Genomic DNA, 21,851 nt, shown 5'->3' with positions numbered 1-21,851 from the left:
GAAAACAGTAGAGAAAAATCAGTGAAATAAAAAATTGGTTCTTTGATAAATGAACAAAATTCGCAAAAATTAGCCTCGATTGACCAAGGGAAAAAGAGAGGACTCAACTTATTAAAATCAGAAATGAAAGTGGGGACATCACTACCAACTTTACAGAAACAAAAAAGGATTAAAAGGAAATAATATGGACAATTATATGCCAATAAATTAGATAAGTTAGATTAAATGGACCAATTCCTACAAAGGCACAAACTACCAAAACTGACTCAGTAAGAAATACAAAATCTTAATAGACCTGTAACAAAAAATAAATAAATAAATAAATTTAGTTGGTAACCAAAAAAACTATACACAAAGAAAAGTCCAGGCCTGGACAGTTTTACTGGTGAATTTAACCAAATATTTAAAGAATTAATGCCAATTCTTTATAAACTCTTCCAAAAAATAGAAGAGGAGTGAACAAGTTCAACTCATTTTATGAGACCACTTTTATGCTGATACCAAATCCAGAAAAAGACATCAGAAGAAAGGAAAACTATGGACTAATATCTCTTTTGAATATAGATGCAAGTCCTCAACAAGATACAGCAAACCAAATCTGACAACATATTAAAAGGATTATATACCTTGACCAAGTGGGATTAATGCAAAGTTGGTTTTTACATCTGAAAATTAATTAATGTAATCTGTAATATTAATAAAGAACAAAGTACCACATGATCATCTTAATAGATGAAGCAAACCCATTTGACATAATCCAATACCCTTTCATGATAAAGGCACTTTAAAAGTTAGAAATAGGAGGGAACTTTCTCAATCCAATAAAGGGCATCAGAGAAAAGTCCACAGCTAATATCACACTTATTGATGAAAGACTGAAGACTTTTCCCCTAAAGTCAGGAACAAGACAAAGATGTCTTCTCTCATCACTTCTAGTATACATTGTGCTGGGGATTCTAGCCAGTGCATTTAACCAAGAAAATGAAATAAAAGGCTTCAGAATTGGAAAGGAAGAAGTAAAACTGTTTCTATTCACAGATTACATGATCTTGTATTTAGAAAATCCTAAGCAATCCACTAAAAACTATTATAAGTGATAAATTCAGAAAGATTACAGGTTGTAATATTAATATACAAAAATCAATTGTAGATAGGGGTAGGGGATTAATAGGTACAAACTACTATGTATAAAATAAACTATAAGGATATATTGTACAGCAGAGGGAATATAGCCAATATTTTATAATAACTTTAAATGGAGTATAACCTATGAAAATTTTAAATCACCATGTTGTACACCTGAAACTAATAAAACATTATAAATCAACTATACCTCATTTAAAAGGATTAATTGTAATTCTATACACTAGCAATGATTAATCTTAAAATGAAATGAAGAAATTTATTTACAATAGCTTAAAAAATAATAAAATACGATAAATTTTACAAAAGAAGTGTAAAACTTATACTCCGCTAGCTATAAAGCATTGTTAAAAATAATTAATGAAGATGAAAATAAATGGAAAGACATTTTATGTGCATGTGTCAGAAGACAATGTTGGTAAAATGGCAATACTCCCCCAACTGATCTACAGATTCGATGTAATCCTTATCAACCTTACACTTGGTTTCTTTGCAAAAATTGACAAGCTGATCATAAAACTCATGGAGATTTGAGAAAACTAGAAGAGTCAAAATAATCTTGGAAAAGAAGAACAAAGTTGTAAGTTGAAGGACTTACACTTCCCAATTTCAAAACTTACTGTAAAGCTACAATAATCAAGACAGTGTGGCAGTGGCATAAGGACAGACATATAGATCAATGGAGTAGAATTAAGAGTCCAGAAATAAACCCTCCATTTATAGTCAACTGACTTTTGACAAAGGTACCAAAAAAAATTAAGTGGGGGAAAGAATAGTCTTTTCAATAAATGATACTGGGGCAACTGAATATCTGCACACACACACAAAAAAATGAAGTTGGACCTATACTTCACATCATATACAAAAACTAAGTAAAAGTGCATCATAGACCTAAATGTAAGAGCTAAAAATACAACACTCACTTATCCTTTAAGAGCTTTAGGTAACTTCTGAGTCTGGAGGCAGACACATCTATCAACTGAAGAGAAAAAAAAATCCCCAGTTGTTCAATTCAAGGAATTGAGGGATTACTGAACCATCAATAAACTGACTTGCTGGGGAAAAAAAATAAAAATAAAAATAAAAAAACAACACTCTTAGAAGAAAATGTGGGCATAGATCTGTAACCTTGGATTTGGCAATGATTTTTGAAATATAAAAACAAAAGTACAAGGAACAAAAGAAAAAAATAGACTAATTTGACTTTATCAAAACTAAAACTTCTGTGCTGCAAGAAACATAATCAAAAAAGTGAAGAGACAGCCCACTGAATGGGAGAAAATATTTGCAAATCATAAATCTAATAAGGGACTTGCATCTATAATACATAAAGGACTCTTACAACTCAAAAATAAAAAGACAAATAATCTAATTTTAAAAATCACAAAGGGTCTGAATAGACATGTCACCAAAAAAGATATACAAATGGTAAATCAAAATCATACATAATGGGATACCACTTCATATATATATATAATTAAAATATGGGTAAGTTCTTGATTGGGAGGCACATATACTAAAGTTGGAATGATACAGAGAAGATTAGCATTGCCCCTGTGCAAGGATGACACAAATTCATGAAGAGTAAGTATTGGAGAGAATGTGGAGAAATTAGAACCCTCATATACTGCTGTTAGGAATGTAAAATTGTACGCTTTGGAAAACAACCTGGAAATTCCTCAAAAGGTAAACATATAGTCACCCTATGACCCAGCAACTCCATTCCTACACCCAAGAAAACATATGTCCACCAAAAAATGTTGTCCATGAAAGATCAGAGCAGCATTCTTCATAATATCCAAAGGATAGAAGTAACCCAAATACCCATCAACTGATGAACGGATAAATAATAAGTGGTATAGCCACACAATGGAATATTATTTGGCAATAAAAAGGAATAAAGTACTGACACATGCTACAAAAGAGATGAATCTTGAAAATATATTAAACTAAAGAAGCCATAAACAAAAGACCACATATTGTTTGATTGATATGAAATGTCCAGAATAGGCAAATCCATACAGACAGAAGTAAATCAGTGGGTATCTAGGTCTGGGAGTGTTTGGGAAGTGATACCTAAAGAGAACATGGTTTCTTTTGGAGTGATGAAAATGTTCTAAAATTTATTGTGCTGATGTTCACACAGCTCTGAGAATATACTAAAAACCATTGAATTGTACACTTTAAATGAGTGAATTGTGTGGTATGTGAATTATATTTTGATAAAACTGCTACAAAAAAGTTAATAATATATTAACTGTAGACTACACTCATTGAAGAAGAAATTAATGAATTGAAAGACAGACCTGAGAAAATCACTCTGAATGCAACACAGAAACATCAAGAAACAGAGAACATGAAAGAGATACATTGTTTGAGAATCTCTGTCATATATCTTAGTGGAGTGCCAGAAAGAGAATATAAAGAATAAAGGAAAAGAAGATACTAAAAAAATTGATCATGGCTAAGTAGTTTCCATGACTTAAGATAGATCAAAAGCCCGAGTCTGAAGGAGCTCAGGGAGAAGGAGCAATTGCAGAATAGGCAAAAAGAAAACCTTAAATGCTGATCAACAGAAAAATCATATTGCTTATAAAGGAATGATATTTAGACTGACAAAACAATTCTGTTCAGTATCAGTGGGTGCCACAAAACAAAGAAATGTCTTTAAAGTGCTGAGAAAAAAATCAGCTTTTACCTAAAACTCTAACTACTTAGCCTACCATTGAAGAATTAAAATAGAAACATCCCAGACATCTAAAAAGTAATTTTTACTACACATAGCTCTTTGCTTTTGAACTACTGATTGATCTAATTCAGCAAGAAGGAAATTAAACCTGGAAGAAATCTATGGAGTCAAGAAGCAATAGTAAACAACAAAATTGTACATGTGCTGAATAAAATAAGAATGTCACCAAGCCCCATTCAACCATCTTATATTTCATATCAAGGTATCAGGCAATATGATCAAACTTGATATTGAACAGATTTGGGGTCTTAGGCTATATTGAGAATCTTTTTTTCTGGCTTGAAAAGATTGAATTTTTTAAGATGGAACTGAGGTATACTTAACATGTTCCTCAGTGTGTGTGTGTGTGTGTGTGTGTGTGTATGTTTCAGGGAGACGCATGTCCAGTTTGCTAACAAGTCTTCCCTGTCTCCACTCAGGGAATTTGTGGTCAGCAGAAGACCAACTTATTGAAATGCAGGGATCAGAGCTGCCCCCATGGTTCTTCACCCACTCTCTCCCTTCTCCAGGTCTTGTACTTCACTCTTCTCACTCCCATTCCCTGTTCTCTATCCCTATTGGCAGTGACCCCTTCACTGATTGCTAGACACTGGGTGAGGAGGAAAAAAGCTGTTTAGTATATCCATGTGGTGAGACCATTTTGGCAATTAGTTACATCTAATCTAGAGTCACTGACAACTATTCAATCTGAATTTTTGCCTCTTTATATACAGCTTGAATATGAGATGAACCGGCCACTGTTGGCCAGACTTTGGAGAAGCAAGTCTCCTGTAAATTACACAATGTACCTAGCTCAGAGTCTCGGAGAATACATGGATCATTGCTCTTCTAAAATGAATGTGATACTGCTAAGTGCTTTTTCAGACCATCCACCAATTCCCTTTTGGGAAAACCCACTCTATCAGAGTCCAAGCAGGGCCTCACTGGATGGTAACTGTTGGTACAGTGAAGTATTATTCCTGCCTCAATGACCTGACGTATTGCCTCAAGCTTCGTTCTCTTCTTCAGGTCATATTATTTACTTTTCCCTTTTATGTTGTGAGGGACTACTGCTTTCACAGCACACCGCATTCTGAGCACTGACGTCAATGATCCAGTGGCTTCCATGCAGTGGCAGAGATCAGCTCACAGTTCTATCACTCATCCACTTGCACAATCACAAACAGAAAGTCAAGCAGACCCCTTTCCGCACTTATGCTGTATTTATTCTTAGCACTCCACTGAGACTTGGCAACAACCAATGCAACTAGGAGATATTTTGTTTGTATTAGGTCAACAGTCATCTGAGATTTTCATCTATCTTGTTTGTTATGGAGCAACAATGTTCCAACATTCCATCCAAATCACAAGTGGCTTGGATAAATCCATCTTGATAAATGACATGGAGAGCTGAATCACTGGTGTTTATTTACTTTTGAAATTCACATTTAAATCAATCTTTATTAATAAAATGACATTGATGTGTGCCTACCAACGCTATTTTCTTTGTTAAGAAAATATGAATGCAAACTCTCAAAGAATCCCAGTTTCCCTAAACTATCCAGAGATGTGTAAATATGTAGCTGCTTAGAAAGGCCATTCTCACTGCTCTTATAATTTCGATTATTCTGAAGAAGGTGTTATTATTTTTTCAAATATATATTAAGTTTAGTAGCTTTCTCTTTAAAGGAAGAGAATAGTTAGTGAAATGAGGTATACTCTGTAGCATGAAGTTTGGCTCTTCTTATTAAAGTTCCTGTGTAGATCTCTAACCATGCTTCGTATTTTGACTTTCACAAGTGTCTTCTCTTTAAAAATATAGGTTTCCCATATCAGATATCCAGCCTCCTTCATAAGTTCTAGTGTCTTTGCAATATACCTCTCATTCTATCATCACATCACCCACCTCACTTTGTTGTGTAACACTTAATAATTTTCAACCTCTGGTATCTACTTTGGTCTTTACAACAATCTTGTGAGGTAGGGACACCAGATATTGTGTGCCTTTCCATTTTACCTCTGGTGTGAAATGTTTTTCTTCTTATAATTAGTGTAATTATAGTAAAATTAATTATGCTTTAAGATTTTGCAATGCCCAGTGAAAACCAGGAGAAATGTTAAGGTGTAAAAACAGACTCAGGAATTTCTAACTTAAGAGTCAGAGCCATCCTTCATGTACAGTGAAATACACCTAATTGAAATAAACCAAGCTAATGGGGAAAAGGGTGGCATCTAGTAAATGCCAAAAAAGCCTGGAGCTACACATAAAACAATGCCCTATTTAGCTTCTTGGCCTCTTCATGTTTTTCATGCATGCCTCTCAGGCCACATGTTGATCTTTAATTACATTTCCTTTCTTCTCCCCCGGACTCCACCCCCTCCCCAGGAATAGTGTGCCTTATTTAAAAAAAGTTTTACCTACATAACAATTTTAAGATATAGGTTGTGGAGGACTTTGAGTACTATATAAGTCAGGGCAAGTACCTGCTAGCTGCTTTAACAGTCAAACTTTAAAATCTCATTTACTTAACACAACAAAGAATTATTTCTTACTCTTGTCACAGTCAAGTGCTGGCCAGGCAAATTTTCTTTAGTGGTATCTCAGAGATCCAGCTGCTTCCATATTGCAATAACAGGAATGCAAGAATTCACACATGCTCTTAACTGCCTTGGACCCAGAGAAGCCTTGGGCATCATTTATCCTCAAATTTCCATTGGCCAGAACTGGTTATGAGGTCTCAACTCAAGTAAAATGCTGAGAAATGTAGAGGAACATATTGAGTATTTGGTGAGTGCTAACTATATTTCCTATGAATGTGCAGAATGATTTCGACTCATAGAAAATTAGAGTGGAAAAAGATTTTATGTTCTTTTTTTTTTTTTTTTTGCGGTACGCAGGCCTCTCACTGTTGTGGCCTCTCCCATTGCGGAGCACAGGCTCCGGACGCGCAGGCTCAGTGGCCATGGCTCACAGGCCTAGGCGCTCCGCGGCATGTGGGATCTTCCCAGACTGGGGCACAAACCTGTGTCCCCTGCATTGGCAGGCAGAATCTCAACCACTGCGCCACCAGGGAAGCCCCCCGGAAAAAGATTTTAGAGGACATCTAGTTTAATCTATTTCCTTATAGCATCAGAGGTTAGAGAGGTTGAATGACTTGGCCAAATTTGCACAAAGTGGCAGAGAGAGGAGTGATTATAATAAGTAGTCTTTACTAGGCTCTTATTATGTGCCAGGCACTATGTTAACACTTCTATGTGCCTTATCTCCCTGAACCTTCACACTGACCCTATGAGACAGACACTGTTCTTATCTTCATTTTAAAGATGAAAAATTAGAGCTTAGAGAAGGCAAGTAAAACATCTCAGGTCACGCAGTTAATAAACGGCAGAAGGCAGGTTCAAACCCAGTCTGCCTATCATCAAAATGCCAACATGTAGTCTATCACTTGATGGCCACTATTTTTGTTCTGATTTCCAAATCCTTCTTCTGATCATACCAACAGACTACATGGTTTGGGGGTTAAATATAGAAGTCCTCATTAAAGAATTATGCTACAGGAACTTTAAGACTGAAACTGCTCCAGTATCTCTGTCTAGAAGACAGGTTGAAGTTTCTTGTGAGAGCAGGGAGAAAGCAATGCCATAAACATAGGCAAATTACACTAGAGTATCACGGTGAAACTTGCTCCTGGCTTTGAGTGAGGTTTTTCCATAAAGTATATGAGTATTTTCTGTCATGTGAGAAATAGCCAATACGTAAGAAACATTAACTTACACCTGCAGGGTAGTTGAATGGAGAAAACAGATGTTGCAACATCTGTTTAAGAAGCAAATACTAAATCAGATATCATGGTCATTTCTTGTGGTTCTTGTTCTTCTATATGACAGCAGTGCTGGAAGTTTTACTCATAATTGTTCACATCTACCTATTTGAACAGGGAGTAGGCATCAAAGCCTAGAGTTTTCTTGGAAATGTTAGCTATTGTATCATCAATGCAAAATTCTTCATTTCTAGTGAAAAAGACAAAAATAGATTTATAAAATTGTTTCTCATTAAGATTAAATTACAATGTGTTTTACACAGTACCTGGAACAAAGTAAGCACTCAATAAATAGAATCTCTTGCTATTCTTCTCACTATTATTATTACTATTATACATCTTAGCCTGTAAATCACTACAGAACCAGTTTTTCCTCACTTTCAACCTTGATGTTATTGCAAAATTCTTTATACCAGTACGGAATGAAAATTTCACTGGGGGGGTGGTTCTGACGTAGAACTACCCATTCTATTTATTTAACTGAAATGACTGCTTGTTTGATTGACTTTACCATATTGCCAGATTGCTTTAGATCCAGCTTGCAGTTGGATGCCACCAATAGGAAGGCATGCACCCACAAAGTTTCTAAAACATATGGACACAGGCCAGGTGAAACATGAGATAATTAACTGAGTATCATTCCAAACGAGTGTTTTGGAGGAAAAATAATTTTCTGTTATCTAGTCTTGATGAAGTCTCCTGGGGAAGGAAGCATGCTGTCCAGGAAGAATTAATCTAGTTGCCATCAGAAGAACTGGTAGGAGTCCCAACTCTTGTTACCAATTTGTTAAGTCTCTTACTTTCTTCAGAAGTGTCTGTTTTTTTTTTTCTTTTCTACTGTTAAATGGGGTAGTTATTTTGAGAGTTTAATAAGATATATAAGGCCTAAAAAATTCCATATTCATATAAAACCCCACCACAGTATGATAAGTGAGGTCTAAAAATTCAGTTGTGTAAAATATAAAGTCATTTTATTGCATGATTAATGAAATGCAGGAAGTTCCAGGGTCCAAGTGTGCAATCCACACTACCCAGGGCCTGCTGAAGTTTGGTATTTTAAAGTTTCCTATTTAACTGGCCAGTTTGGGCCAAGAGAATATTTGGGATTCAGAGATCTGTTTTCCTTTCCCGGCTTTCCCCAAATGGTTTGAGGTTGTTTACTATTTCCTCTTCTGGTGTCACTCATTTTTTTCTTCCCACCCAAATAAACTTTAGCTTTTCCTGATTAAGAAAGGGCTGATCAGAGGATGTAAGTCAGTGCCAGTCATGTGCCAGATTCACCTTATGGGGCGATTTTCACTGTATTCCGTTAGATTTAGAGAGGTTAAGTAAGTTACCCATGGTCAATGTGTAATGGAATGGAGAAAAGTTTGTTCTCCTATTTGTTCTTAGGGAAAGCACTGTGTTTACTTGAGGTAATAATTTGATATGCTGTAATTCATGCTGTGCATAAACTGAGAGGAGGAATTGGCATTGTTACTGAAGGGATGGTGTGGCTTGGCGATGGGGGAAGGGTGGAGAAAACATAAAAATGAGAAAGCAAGAAAAGAGAGTTGGAGGAAAGGGACTGGCAGAACGCTGTGCTCAGAGCTCCTGGTAATCCCTGGATCTTCAATGTGTGTACAATATCCAAATATATACTTGAAGTCATTGGTATTCCTGTGGAAATTTGGGAAGGGGTTGAATTCCAAATCTGGGTTTCCACTAGGTTGATATGGGAAGAGCATAGATGAACACAGGCATTTAGGCCCCCTTCTGACATCTGAGCTGTCTGTGAAAGGTCCCAATACTACTTAATAAGATAATTACTCATGTCCACGTCATTAAAAATGTACACTAGAATCTCTGTGAAATGGTCTCAGTTAACATCAACTTTTGAATCTGGCTCCATATAATCTATAGAAAATCTTAATCTATGTCTTCTGTTTGATCTAATTCTAGAATATGGTTAAGTTTTAAGCCTTAGAGCTGAAAACACCACTTTTCCTTAAATCCTTTTAGATTAGAAACTAAGCCAGAATTCACAACTGTTTCCTTCACTGCACATCAAATAAGCAGGGCTCTGTTGAGTAGCATTTGAAACCCTTAGAATTCTTTCCATGAAATTGAAACTGCAGAGAATGCCATTTTATGGAAATAAATCCGTCCCATGGCCATTGCATGTAAAATTTCCACTTTGTTCTGAAGCCATAAAAGGAAAATTAGGGCTTCCCTGGTGGCGCAGTGGTTGGGAGTCCGCCTGCCGATGCAGGGGACGCAGGTTCGTGCCCCAGTCCGGGAGGATCCCGCATGCCGCAGAGTGGCTGGGCCCGTGAGCCATGACCGCTGAGCCTGCGTGTCCGGAGCCTGTGCTCCACGGCGGGAGAGGCCACGGCAGTGAGAGGCCCATGTACCGCAAAAAAATTATTTTCAGCTTTTCATCTACATATAGTTGATATACAGAAAAAAATCTTAATTTAATAACATATTAAATATTTATTGTCTAGGTTATTAAAACATTCCCCAAGACCAGTGGTTCCTGCTTTGCCCAAATACCCCCTGTAAGATATCACACATTTTCACTGGTAACTGTGATTTCTCAAGCCAGGATGCTCCCTTAGGGATTGGGGCAGGCAGGGGAAGAAATGTGTCCATTTTTAAGAAATATGTGAAGAGCAGATCAGAATTTTCAGGGCTCTGTGTACAATTAGGAAGAGCTCCTTCTACCCATCTTGAGAATCTGACTGTTATGGGTTGAACTGTGTCCTCCTAAATTCATCTGTGGAAGTCCTGACATCCCCATTACTTCAGAATGTGACCTTATTTGGAGATACAGCCTGTAAAGAGGTAATCAAGCTAAAGGGGGTCTTTAGGGTGAATCCTAATCCAATATGACTGGTATCCTTATGAAAAGGAAAAATTAGAAGACAAATAGAAAACAATGTAAAGATATAGGGAGAAAAACATGTGAACATGAAGATGGCCACCTATAAGCCAAGGAGTGATGTCTGGAATTGTCTTCATTCACAGCCCTCAGAAGGAACCAACTCTGCCAATATCTTGATTTTGAACCTCCAGTCTCTCAAACTGTGAGACAATAAATTTTTGTTGTTTAAGCCCCCTAGTCTATGGTGCTTGTTAAGGCAGCCTCAGCAAACTAATACACTGACTTTCCATCACTGAGAAAAACAAGAGTACAAAGCTCAGTATGTTTCAGTAATCATAGCCCTGAGAGTAGGAAACTGCTAGAAGGTAAATCATGAATTTTGTCCTAGGTGACTATGGTCCAGTGGGTAGACTTTACTAGGACTAGAGGTAAGAAAGCAATTGACTCTCTTATGCTTTTCTTTTACTCAAACCATTCATTTTTATTGCAGAATAATACAGTTGCAATATTCTGTCACTCCAATTCTGGTATTTTTCCTTACAATTTTTTTTTTTTTTTCCGGTACGTGGGCCTCTCACTGTTGTTGCCTCTCCTGTTGCGGAGCACAGGCTCTGGACCCGCAGGCTCAGCGGCCATGGCTCAGGGGCCCAGCTGCTCCGCGGCATGTGGGATCTTCCCGGACCGGGACACGAACCCGTGTCCCCTGCATCAGCAGGCGGACTCTCAACCACTGCGCCACCAGGGAAGCCCCCAATTTTTATTTATTGAGAATTTATAAGAGGAAAATCATTCCAAATCCCCCACCTTAATAAATCAGTGCTCCAATTTTTGTGTTTAATCTTTGTTTTGATCTAGATGTGTACTTAATTTCACAAAGATTTAATCATAGCATAGAAGCAATTTTGTAGTTTCATTTTCCCCTTTATCAATAATTCTCAACCATGAGCAGTTTTTCCATACCCTACCCACAGCCTGGGACTTTAGGCAATGTCTAGAGACGTTTTTGGTTGGCAGCTGGGGTGGTGGTGCTACTGGCATCTAGTGAGTAGAGACCAGTGATGCTGCTGAACGTCTTACAGGGCACAAAATAGCCCCCACCCGCAACAACAATGATCTGGCCCAAAATGCCAATAGCACTGAGGTTGAGAAAACTTGCCTTCTAACAAAATATCATAAATGTTTTCCATGTTGTTGCTACATGGTCTTCATAATCTTAACGTTTATGGTTGCAAAATATTTCATTGAACTGGTAGATTATAATATATTTAACCAATAAACATGTAATGTTTCTAACTTTTCACTATTATAAATAATGGTGCAAGTATCTTTTTATTTATATAGCTTTTTAGATGGTATTGAAGAAAAATTCCAGAAGTGGAATTTAGATTAAAGGCTATGAATGCTCCAAATATCAATTATTTCACTTATTACTGAGAAACTGCTATAAATTTCATATATAAGTATGTGTGTGTGTATATATATATGTGTGTGTGTGTGTGTATGTGTGTATATATATATATATATATATATATATATATATATATATATGGGCTTTCCTTTCTAGGAAAACACTTTTGTTTTCCTCATTTCTGAGCTGCCTCAAGACTTCCACAGCTATGGTCCAGGATTGGTCTTAACTCTTTTTCACACCTAAAGAAGGAGTAATCTTATAAAAATTTGTGTTTCCTAAGACCATTAATTGCTCATTACTTCATTTTAGAGGTCAGCTTAGCCTACTTTCCATTGATTCAATCTTGTAATCATCACTTCTTGTTGGCTCAGAGTAGCCTTTCTCAAAATGGAACCACATAACATCTACTGGTTTCCTGTGCTCTTCCTACCTCACTCATACAAAGTCAAGTCAAATTATCAGAAGATATCACAGACTAATTTCTTAAAGGGGCTTCTCCCTTAGCCTTTGGAATAATGTAAAAGTCATTTTACATTACAAGAGAATAAGACAAGTTATTAAGAATTAAAACTCTTAAGTGAAATCATATGGTATTTGTCTTTGTCTGACTTATTTCACTTAGCATAAGACTCCCTAGCTCAGTCCATGTTGTTACAAGTGGCAATATTTCATTTTTTATGGCTGCGTTTTACATATATATATACATCTTATTTATCCATTCATCTATCGATGGACACTTAGGTTGCTTCCATATCTTGGTTATTGTAAATAATGTTGCAGTGAACATAGAGGTGCATGTATCTTTTTAAATTAGTGTCTTCATTTTCTTTGGATAAATATCCAGGAGTGGAATTACTGAGTCATATGGTAGATCTATTTTTAATTTTTAAAGAAACCTTCATACTATTTTCCATAGTGGCTGCAATGCCCAGGTGATTGGAGAGGAGTCTTTAATAGCATGAGTAAAGGATGAAGGTCTTCATTTGCCATGACCAGAGGCAGGGGATGGGGCGATGGGGAATTGGACAAAAGTAGTCAAAAGGTACAAACTTCCAGTTGCAAGATAAGTATATACTACCGATGTAATATATAACGTGATAGATATAATTAACACTGCTGTATGTTACATATGAAAGTTAAGAGAGAAAACCCTGAGTGCGCATCACAAGGAAAAAAATTTTTTTCTTTTATTTTGTATCTATATGAGATGATGAATGTTCACTAAACTTATTGTGGTCATCATTTCATGCTATAAAGTCAAATCATTATGCTGTACACAAACTTACACAGTGCTATATGTCAATCATGTCTCAAAAATAAAAGGAAAAAATTAAGAAAAAAGAGCAAAGATAAAACAAATGGTTAAAGATGATAAAGGGTGATTTTTTTTTTGTGGCCCTGAGAAACAAACCACCACTTCACTCCCTATCCCCACTGCAGACGCTCTAAATAGGTGAAAGATTGTGATGGCCAGCTCTCCAAGCAGGTGGTATCAGAACCACATTGAAAAATGTATCCTTCTCAGTGCAGCAGTGGAATGGGAATGGAGACAGCTGCTGAATGATGAACATGAGAATGAACGAAGGTGAAGTGACAAAACAGGTACAAAGAAACTTGCCTTCGCTGGCCAGAAAAGAAGGGGCAATATTCTAATATTAAGACTTGGAATTGGAATGCTACAAATACTAGTTACCTACTTATGTTGCCCTCATCACAACTGACTACTGAGGTATATCATAATTACTTACTTTTGACCCTCCAACTCCCATTTCCATGAACTCCCAGATACCAGGCAGCAACAGCAGAGAACAAATCCCAAGTCTTGATTGTCCTGAGGCATCTCAGATCTTCCTTTCTGATTTAAAGCATGAGGACAGGACATGGATTAACAGCCAGAATTTCCAGGAGGGCAGGGACAGTTCTGGTAAACTTAACATCAGGTTCTATCAAAACAATCTTATATAATCCATAAAAACAAGCGCCAAGTATAAAAATATGTCAACATACTCTATAGGAATAAATGTTAAGCCAGATCTAAAGTAAAATTAAAAGAGAAGTAGAAAGTTCTGTTACTTTAAATTGTCAGAGACAAAACCAAGTGCAAATATTTCAAACATCTGTAAATTATTTTTAATGCAAATGAAACTAATTAGTGTGTGATTATAAATTAATCCACATGACAGTATTTTATGTCAGGCAATGAAGAGGTGTAAAGGACAATTTGTCATACCATATGTTTACATCCTTTCTGGATTTCTTGAGGGAGAAACTATAAAAGAAGAATAACAAAATAAATATCAAGTTATTTTATTTATAAAGCTCACTGTTGTTTCACCTGTTAAGGTATAGTTTGCTTAGCCTGGTTTTCTCCTCAAAAAATGAGGGCATGTAAGTAGGTAGTTAATTTTGGAAAGTGGTCCCAAGAAATAGGAGCAGAGGGCAATGGAGAATAAAGGAGGAAAGGAGGGAGAACTAGCATAAGTGTGTGTTCTTGAGTTGGTCACTGCTGTGGGCAAGTGAGACTGACAAGCAGTGTAGACTCTGCCTCAGAGTGGACCACCAAGAGGTTGGAAAAGGGGGGCACTTGGCACTCATCCACTGGCTTGCATTCCCCAGTGGTCAAGAGTTGCCCTATGAGTATTAACTCCCCCTGTGCTTCCAGGCTGCTCATGTGAGGGAGTGTGACAGATTCCCAAAGGGTCATTCAAGGTGGTGGCAGAAAAGCCACAGGTGAGAAAGTAACAGGTAAGTGGTGAAGCTAATATGAGGTGCTATCAGGAAACACCTGTGTACAAAGGCACTGGCTGCAGCAATGCCTGTAGTAAAAGGTGAGCTGAGAGGAAGAAACAGGGCACAGGAGGAATTCATTACATCTCACATGCCAGTTCTGATTCACTCAAAGTGGCTGCCGGGAGTCTGGTATGGAGAAGAATCTGGAAACTGATTCTGGACTTAGCAGCAAAGAACTCAATGTCTGTGAGGTGGGAGTTAACGGCATTTCTTAAGTTCATCCTCATGTTATGTCACCTGGATGTGGAGAGTCATAACTATCTCCTTGCTTCCATCTTTGAAAGGAATGAAGGGAAGGAGCACTTTGGCTAACGGAGCAGCCAGAAGCCGACACGATTCAGCTCTGAGTTCTCCCCTTCATAGGGATATCACCACAAGGTGTGAAACAGAAGAAGTTTCTTTTGTCAGTGTCCAACAAAACAAGTCTTTCATGAGTTGGATTGGAAGAGAATAACCAATTCCTTTGGATTAGTTTGCTTTTGATTGAAGAAAGTAAACCATAAGAAGCATGTCAATGAGTGTTTTCCACATAGGAAAGTGAAACAATATTGACTTTATAAAGAGAAAAAAGAGATTTGTGTGTATACATAATTCATAGATCTCTGAGTCTTCCAGTATTCTGGGTACATGTCTTACTTCAGCTACATACCCTTGCCATGTAGCTTTGGGAAGCTCAGCTCCTTCTTTAATACTCGTGAGGCTCCTGGGGTGGGAGAAGTGTATATTCTGCTGGTTGTCATCTGTCCCTCAGAATTCCTTCTTCTGGCCTTGCCTTAGCCACCCATGCATGTTTTGTCACCACGCTTGCTGCCTGATCTCTCCCTTCTTCCTCTTTGCTCCAAATGTGCGTAAGCCACCTTCTTCATTCCTCAAGGCAGCTCTACAACACAGCTGCTATTATCACAGGATTTTAATAAAGATTTGGGGATAATAGAAGGATCCCAGCACAGATGAAGAAGCTAACTGAATGGCTGACTTCACCATTCCTAAAGAACTCGGCCAATCCCTACACAGGGGAGTCTCTCAGGGCCATTTTCTCTTTAGCCGCAAATGCCTCAGGTTGCTGGGGTCTGCAATTTTCCGTCTTCCCACTTCCTCATGTTTCCTGGGGTTCCTAATACTTCCTTCCCCTCTAGTTGCCAAGGGCAAGTCAGGAATCTCTGTAATGTTATAATGCAACACAGTTTAGCTCCTGCTTATTCTCAGTTTCTTTCTTCCAGACTAGCCCACAAGCAGTTTTTTTAACAGAATGACACTAAGACCCAGAAACAAGTCTTCCCAAATAAAAGTGGTAAATCCTGCTACTCATTCAGAACACAGCTCCAGTGTGTTCACTTTTTTTTAAAAAAAGGCAATTTTATTTTCCTCATATATAAACAAAAGTCCAATTCTTTAAAATAGGCTTGGAGCTAGTTTAAGTTTGAAACCCAAGGAGTATTCCAGAGAAATGTCAGGACTTTGGATGGCCACAGAGGCTGAGCCTGGTGCAGATAGATTTTTTAATGGAAGAGTTTAAGTTTAAACTTAAATTTTTTAGATAGATTTTTTATAGATAGGTAGATTTTTAATTTTTTATAGATAGATTTTTTAATGGAAGAGTTTAACATAAGTTTAAAAAACTTATGTTTTTTAAAACATAAGTTTAATATTTAAACTTAAGTCCAAGCCAGACCAAAGGAAGGACAAAAGGATTTTCCCCCCAAGGTACTAGAGAGAAACAAACACCAGAATTTACAATTATGATAACTTTACTTACAGGCTTCCCTGGCACAGTGGTTAAGAATCCGCCTGCCAATGCAGTGGACATAGGTTCAAACCCTGGTCCGGGAAGATCCCACATGTCACGGAGCAACTAAGCCTGTGCACCACAACTACTGAGCCTGTACTCTAGAGCCCGTGAGCCACAACTACTGAGCCCGCGTGCCACAACTACTGAAGCCCGCACACCTAGAGCCTGTGCTCCACAACAAGAGAAGCCACCACAATGAGAAGCCTGTGCACCACAACCAAGAGTAGCCACCGCTCACCACAAGTAGAGAAAGCCCGCATGCAGCAACAAAGACCCAATGCAGCCATAAATAAATAAATAAATAGATTAATTAATTTTTTAAAAAATTTGCGGCTTAGAGATGTCGTATTTGGTGAAATAAATAGACATTTTAGAATGCATTGAATATTTAGTCAGGTAAAAGAAAGGGTGAATAGAAGAACCACAGAGCAGTATTATTAATTAAAAGTCTTGAGATGTACACTAAGACATTAAACTTTTCACACTGGGATTAGAAAATCTAGTTATTTCCCCAAGAGTTTGTGCCCCACTCTAACTGGAGATGGAATAAACCCCCTGGTGTGGGAGGTAGAATTTGAGGGGATTTATTTCAAGTTCGAGGGCATTTGGAAAAAGCAGACCTTTGTTATTAATGCTCAAAAGCATCCAGGTGATTTTTTGGGGGGCGGGGTGTGGGCAATGCTGATGATTAAGTAAAGCGATTACAAATGGTAGAGGAAAGAACTACCGGTCCTACCAAACGTAAAATCAAAGCACTCTTTGGTGCCCTGAGTAGGGAATCACATTTAAGCCAAGAAGTAAACTGCAACTCAAACCACAATGAATGTGTTGAAATTAAAGCTCTAGAGTAAACCTAAGCAGCTGAAAGCACATTGTTACCATGTTAGAACATTTCTAAGGTCCTCAGTGAGAGGAAACTAGGGAAGAAAAATGATCTTGAAAGTTATTCTGAAATTGGATTAGTGCCCCATTCAAGAAATACAATTATATTCCCTTCAAAATGATTTTCCAAGTCAACAATACTTATAGAACTCTTCATAGTACCTTGAGATGACACACTCTTTTGTACAGAGTTCTTTCAGGAAATTGATCTTTATTCTTTTTTTTTTTTTTTTTTTTTTTTGCGGTACGCAGGCCTCTCACTGTTGTGGCCTCTCCCGTTGCGGAGCACAGGCTCCGGACGCGCAGGCTCAGCGGCCATGGCTCACGGGCCCAGCCGCTCCGTGGCACGTGGGATCTTCCCAGACCGGGGCACGAACCCGTGTCCCCTGCATCGGCAGGCGGACTCTCAACCACTGCGCCACCAGGGAAGCCCTGATCTTTATTCTTTAAAGACCAAACTTGCATCCAGCATAGCCAGGAACTCAGGGGCAGACATCTTTGTGCATAACATTTTGCTCTGTCTTTCCTGAGAACTAGCAGAGAACTGGCTCAAGCTAAAGAGTGTGGGTTTGGGACTGGGGCATGCCATGGACCTCAACTCCACTGTGAGCCCTTATTGCCAATTCCTGCCATTCTGAAAATGGGGTGTGCTTGGCTCCTTGCAGATAAAACCCCTTCATCTTTAGGACTTGTAGACATTTGCACAGTGGTGTCAAACAAATTCTGTGACTTTGATTGTTCCCATCCACATGTTATTTCTCAAGCCCCCACATTCCTATAAAATGTCATTTGTAGAAACCTTTACCAGCACAGTTTTTGAAACCAGCTTTCCATCCTAATGCCTAGGACTCTGCCTGGATGGTGTTCTGGTATTCTGGATGGTGTGGCTGCCCAGCATCTAGGTTTTGTCCAGTATGCTGCCACACAGAACTTTTCCCTTTGCTCTACATACTGTAGCCCCAGGTTAAGCAATGCTCCATCCCCCTGCCAGCATGAATTCCCCAGACATTACCCCAGGTCAGCCCAGAGCTCCTAAGCATTCCTTTCGCAGAGGAGAAAATGATTACTTTATCCTGGTTGGAACATTTAAGAAGCCAAAGCCAGCTCTGCATCTGTCAGCCTTACGCTGATCTTGTGGCCTCTAGCTTTGAATATGTGATTAATGCTTTGACTTATGCCACAGGTTTTTGACTTATGCTACCATCTAAGTCCCCATATTATATGACTCTCAGCTACATCTGGATCAGAGTTTTTATTTTGATTACCCATCTGCTACTCAGTTTTCTCTGGGACTGACTGGCAGTACTGCTTCTTCCCACCCTTCTTTCCAGTGAATCGACATGTGTCCTCGGGTGGAAGTCTCCATGTCTGAGTCACTAATGCCCACTTCCTCCTTACTCTACCATAGCCAGCCCCATGTCGCGCGCTCTCTCTGTTCTAGCCATCTCTGATTTTGCTTTTTAAAATAGCAAATCCACATCCAGTAACAATAATATTATGTAAGCTATGTTGAACACTTCTGAAGTGTCAATACTGGGCTTATCTCTAAGTCTCACGATATCCCCAAGGTAGGTCTCATTACCCTATTTTATCAATGAGAAAAATGAGTCTTGGAAAGCATACAACCAGAAGGTGGTGAAGCTGGAATCAGGCTGGGTGGGGTCTGGGATCAAAACCAGAGCATCTCCATCTTACCAAGCTGCCTTCCTTTGAAAAGAGCAGTATATTATCTTTAATCATCACCAATATTATTAACTCTGTTTACAGGTGAGTATATAGAGACTTAGGCACACCGTGAGTGAGGAATCCAATATGTGAGTCAAATTTGACTCTCAAAACTTTGCTCTTTCCACTACAAGATGCTGTCTTTCATAATGGCACTTACTACCTTATAAGTTATATACTGGCTTTGTAAACACTCAAATTTCAGCCTGCAACCAGTTTAAGTGCCCCTCTAATAAAGTCTCTTGTTATTGCATCTGAAACATGGCTTAGACGACCACCTTCTTCCCTTCTGTTTCTCTGCCTCCTTCTCAGCTTCCCCCTCCACTTGTCCTTGGAATTATTCATTTTTCCATCTTTTCGACAGGCATAGATTGTCCCTGAGGATGCTTACAGAACTTGAAATATCAGCCAGAATGCCAGCTTTAAATTACAGTGAGGAATGGAGCTCTCAAGCTCTCTGGTGACTAATGTTTCTTGATCAGTACCCTCTCTCCCTGTGGGCAAATCTATGTGGGATGTTAAATTTGTAATTGGGATATGGGTTAACAAAATAAGAATTGGAACAAGAGAACTTAGCTGAGGTGACTGAGTGTGATAGGCTACAGTGGTTCAATGCATCCATTTCTGCATTTGGAACTTTGCTGTCACTGGCCTGTCACTGGGCTGGTTGAATCCTTGGACCAGGGCACTGACTCTCTTGGACGGTTCTACTGTAGAGTGTTGAAAAGTTGTTATTGTGCTTGATATACTAAACAATTTTTAAGAATTTTAAAACTGAGATGTTCCATAAATACAAAAATATTTATGGAATATGTGTAAAGTGTAAAGAACAAATACGGTGAAAATCCACTTATCCACTGTCCAGGCAAGAAACAGAACATGACCAAGAATGTTGAAGTTTCTTGTGTGTTCCTTTCTCTTCTGTGTCCCATTTCCTTTCTCAAATAACGATGACCCAGCATTTTATGCTTATAATTTGATTTCTTTTCATAATAGCATTACTTTTTCCTTGAATTTCTAAACAACAGATTGGCTTTAAATGAATGGAATCACGCAATACGTATTTTTTATCAAATTTTTAAAAAATTCATGTTGTTTTATATAGCAGAAATCCATTAAATTTCTAGTCCATAGTAGTAATTCATTGCAATAACACACAACTTATTTATCTGTTCTATTGTTGATAGGCATTTGGGTTGCTCAGAGTTTGTTGAAATAATAAATAGTACTACCAGGTACATTTTAGGGTATTTCTCTTGGCAAGTATGTGCATGGATTTCCAGGAGTGGAATTCCTGGGTCATGGGGTATGCACATTTTCAATTTTATTAGAATATAAATTGTGTTCAAAAGTGGATGTAGCCGCTATTGGCACTTCTATCAGCTGTATAAAATCCGTCTTTTTCCCACATCCTCACAAGCGTGTAATGTTGCTAGACTTTAATTTCCATTGTGGGTGTGATATTTTATCTCACTGTAGTTTGAATTTACACTTCATCATTTCTAATAAAGTTGAGCATCTTTTCTCATGTTTATTTCCATTTATGATTATTAATCTGTGAGTTCTTGTTCAAAATGTTGCCCTTTTTTTTAAATTGTTCTCTTTCTTGTTAATTGATTTGTAAGAGGTTTTTTGGTTTACATTTTTTTAAAAATATATTTTGGTGATTAATCTTTTGTGGGTTTTGTGTGTCAAAAAATCATTTTTCCCAGTTTGTGTATTTTCTTTTAATTATTTTTATATCTTTTGAATAAAACAATAGAATTTGTTTTCCTTTATGGTTTGTGTGTTTTAAGAAATCCTTCCCCATTTGGAGGTCATAAAAACACTATCCTCTGTTGTTAGCTTTGCCTTTCTCATCTAAGACTAGTTTAATGGAACTGGTTTTTGAATATAGTGTACGAGAGGGATAGAATTTTATTTTTTCACGTGTGGATACCCAAGTGTGCTAAGATAATTTATTGAAAAGTACATTCTTTCTCTAATGACCTGCTACACACCTTCTGTCATATATTAAAGATCCATATACTAGTAAACCTGTTTAAAACTTTCTATTCTGTTTCATTTGACTGTTCCATAATAAGACCCTCTGTCTTAATTATCATGGCTTTATAATAATTCTAAGTATGTGATAAAATAAGTACCTTTTCTTCTTCTTTTTCTTCTTGGCCCTTTGCTCTTTCTTATAAATTTTAAAATCAACTTGTCAAGTACAGCAAAATGCCTGTTGGGATTTTAATAGGAATATCATCAAAATCACTAACCAGTTTGAGAATAATTAGTGTTTCTATGGCATCAAGGCTTTTCATCCATGTACATGATGTATATATCTATGTTTACTTAGGTTTTCTTTGTCTTTCAGTAGAGTTTTATAATTTTCTTCATAAAGTTCTTGAACAATTTTGTTATATTTATTACTAGATATTTTATAATTTTGATGTAGATATATTTTAAAATTTTCATTTATGCTTGTTGAAATTTATTTTTGCATATTGAGTTTTAAATTTTGTAACTGTGCTAGATTATCGTATTAATTTTAGTAATTTATCTGTAGTTTCTTTTAGGTTTCTAACATACAGATTATATCCACAAATTTAAAATGACAGTTTCGTTTCTTTCTTTCCAATTCTCATACCTTTTTTTTTTTAATTTAGTTATTTCATTTATTTGTTTTTGGCCGTGTTAGGTCTTTGTTG

At 37.4% G+C, this 21,851-nt stretch overlaps 1 protein-coding gene across 7 annotated transcripts in view; it reads left to right on the top strand.

Moving 5' to 3' along the window:
- The window catches only part of DYNC1I1 (dynein cytoplasmic 1 intermediate chain 1), a 484,637-nt gene that overhangs the window by 32,895 nt on the left and 429,891 nt on the right, over positions 1–21,851 (top strand). The window contains exon 1 of one of the 7 annotated variants that reach the window (XM_081243711.1): positions 8,334–8,449. The exons of the other annotated variants lie outside the window; for them this stretch is intronic. The gene's annotated coding sequence lies outside the window, so the exon portion shown is untranslated. Of the gene's footprint in view, positions 1–8,333; positions 8,450–21,851 lie in introns of those variants that run through there. 7 annotated transcript variants of the gene reach the window in all.

This window comes from Mesoplodon bidens, assembly GCF_964165515.1.
Source record: "Mesoplodon bidens genome assembly, chromosome: 9".
NCBI lineage: Eukaryota > Metazoa > Chordata > Mammalia > Artiodactyla > Ziphiidae > Mesoplodon > Mesoplodon bidens.
The sequence above is the reverse complement of the archived record's forward strand: the minus strand, read 5'-3'. Positions and strand labels throughout refer to the sequence as shown.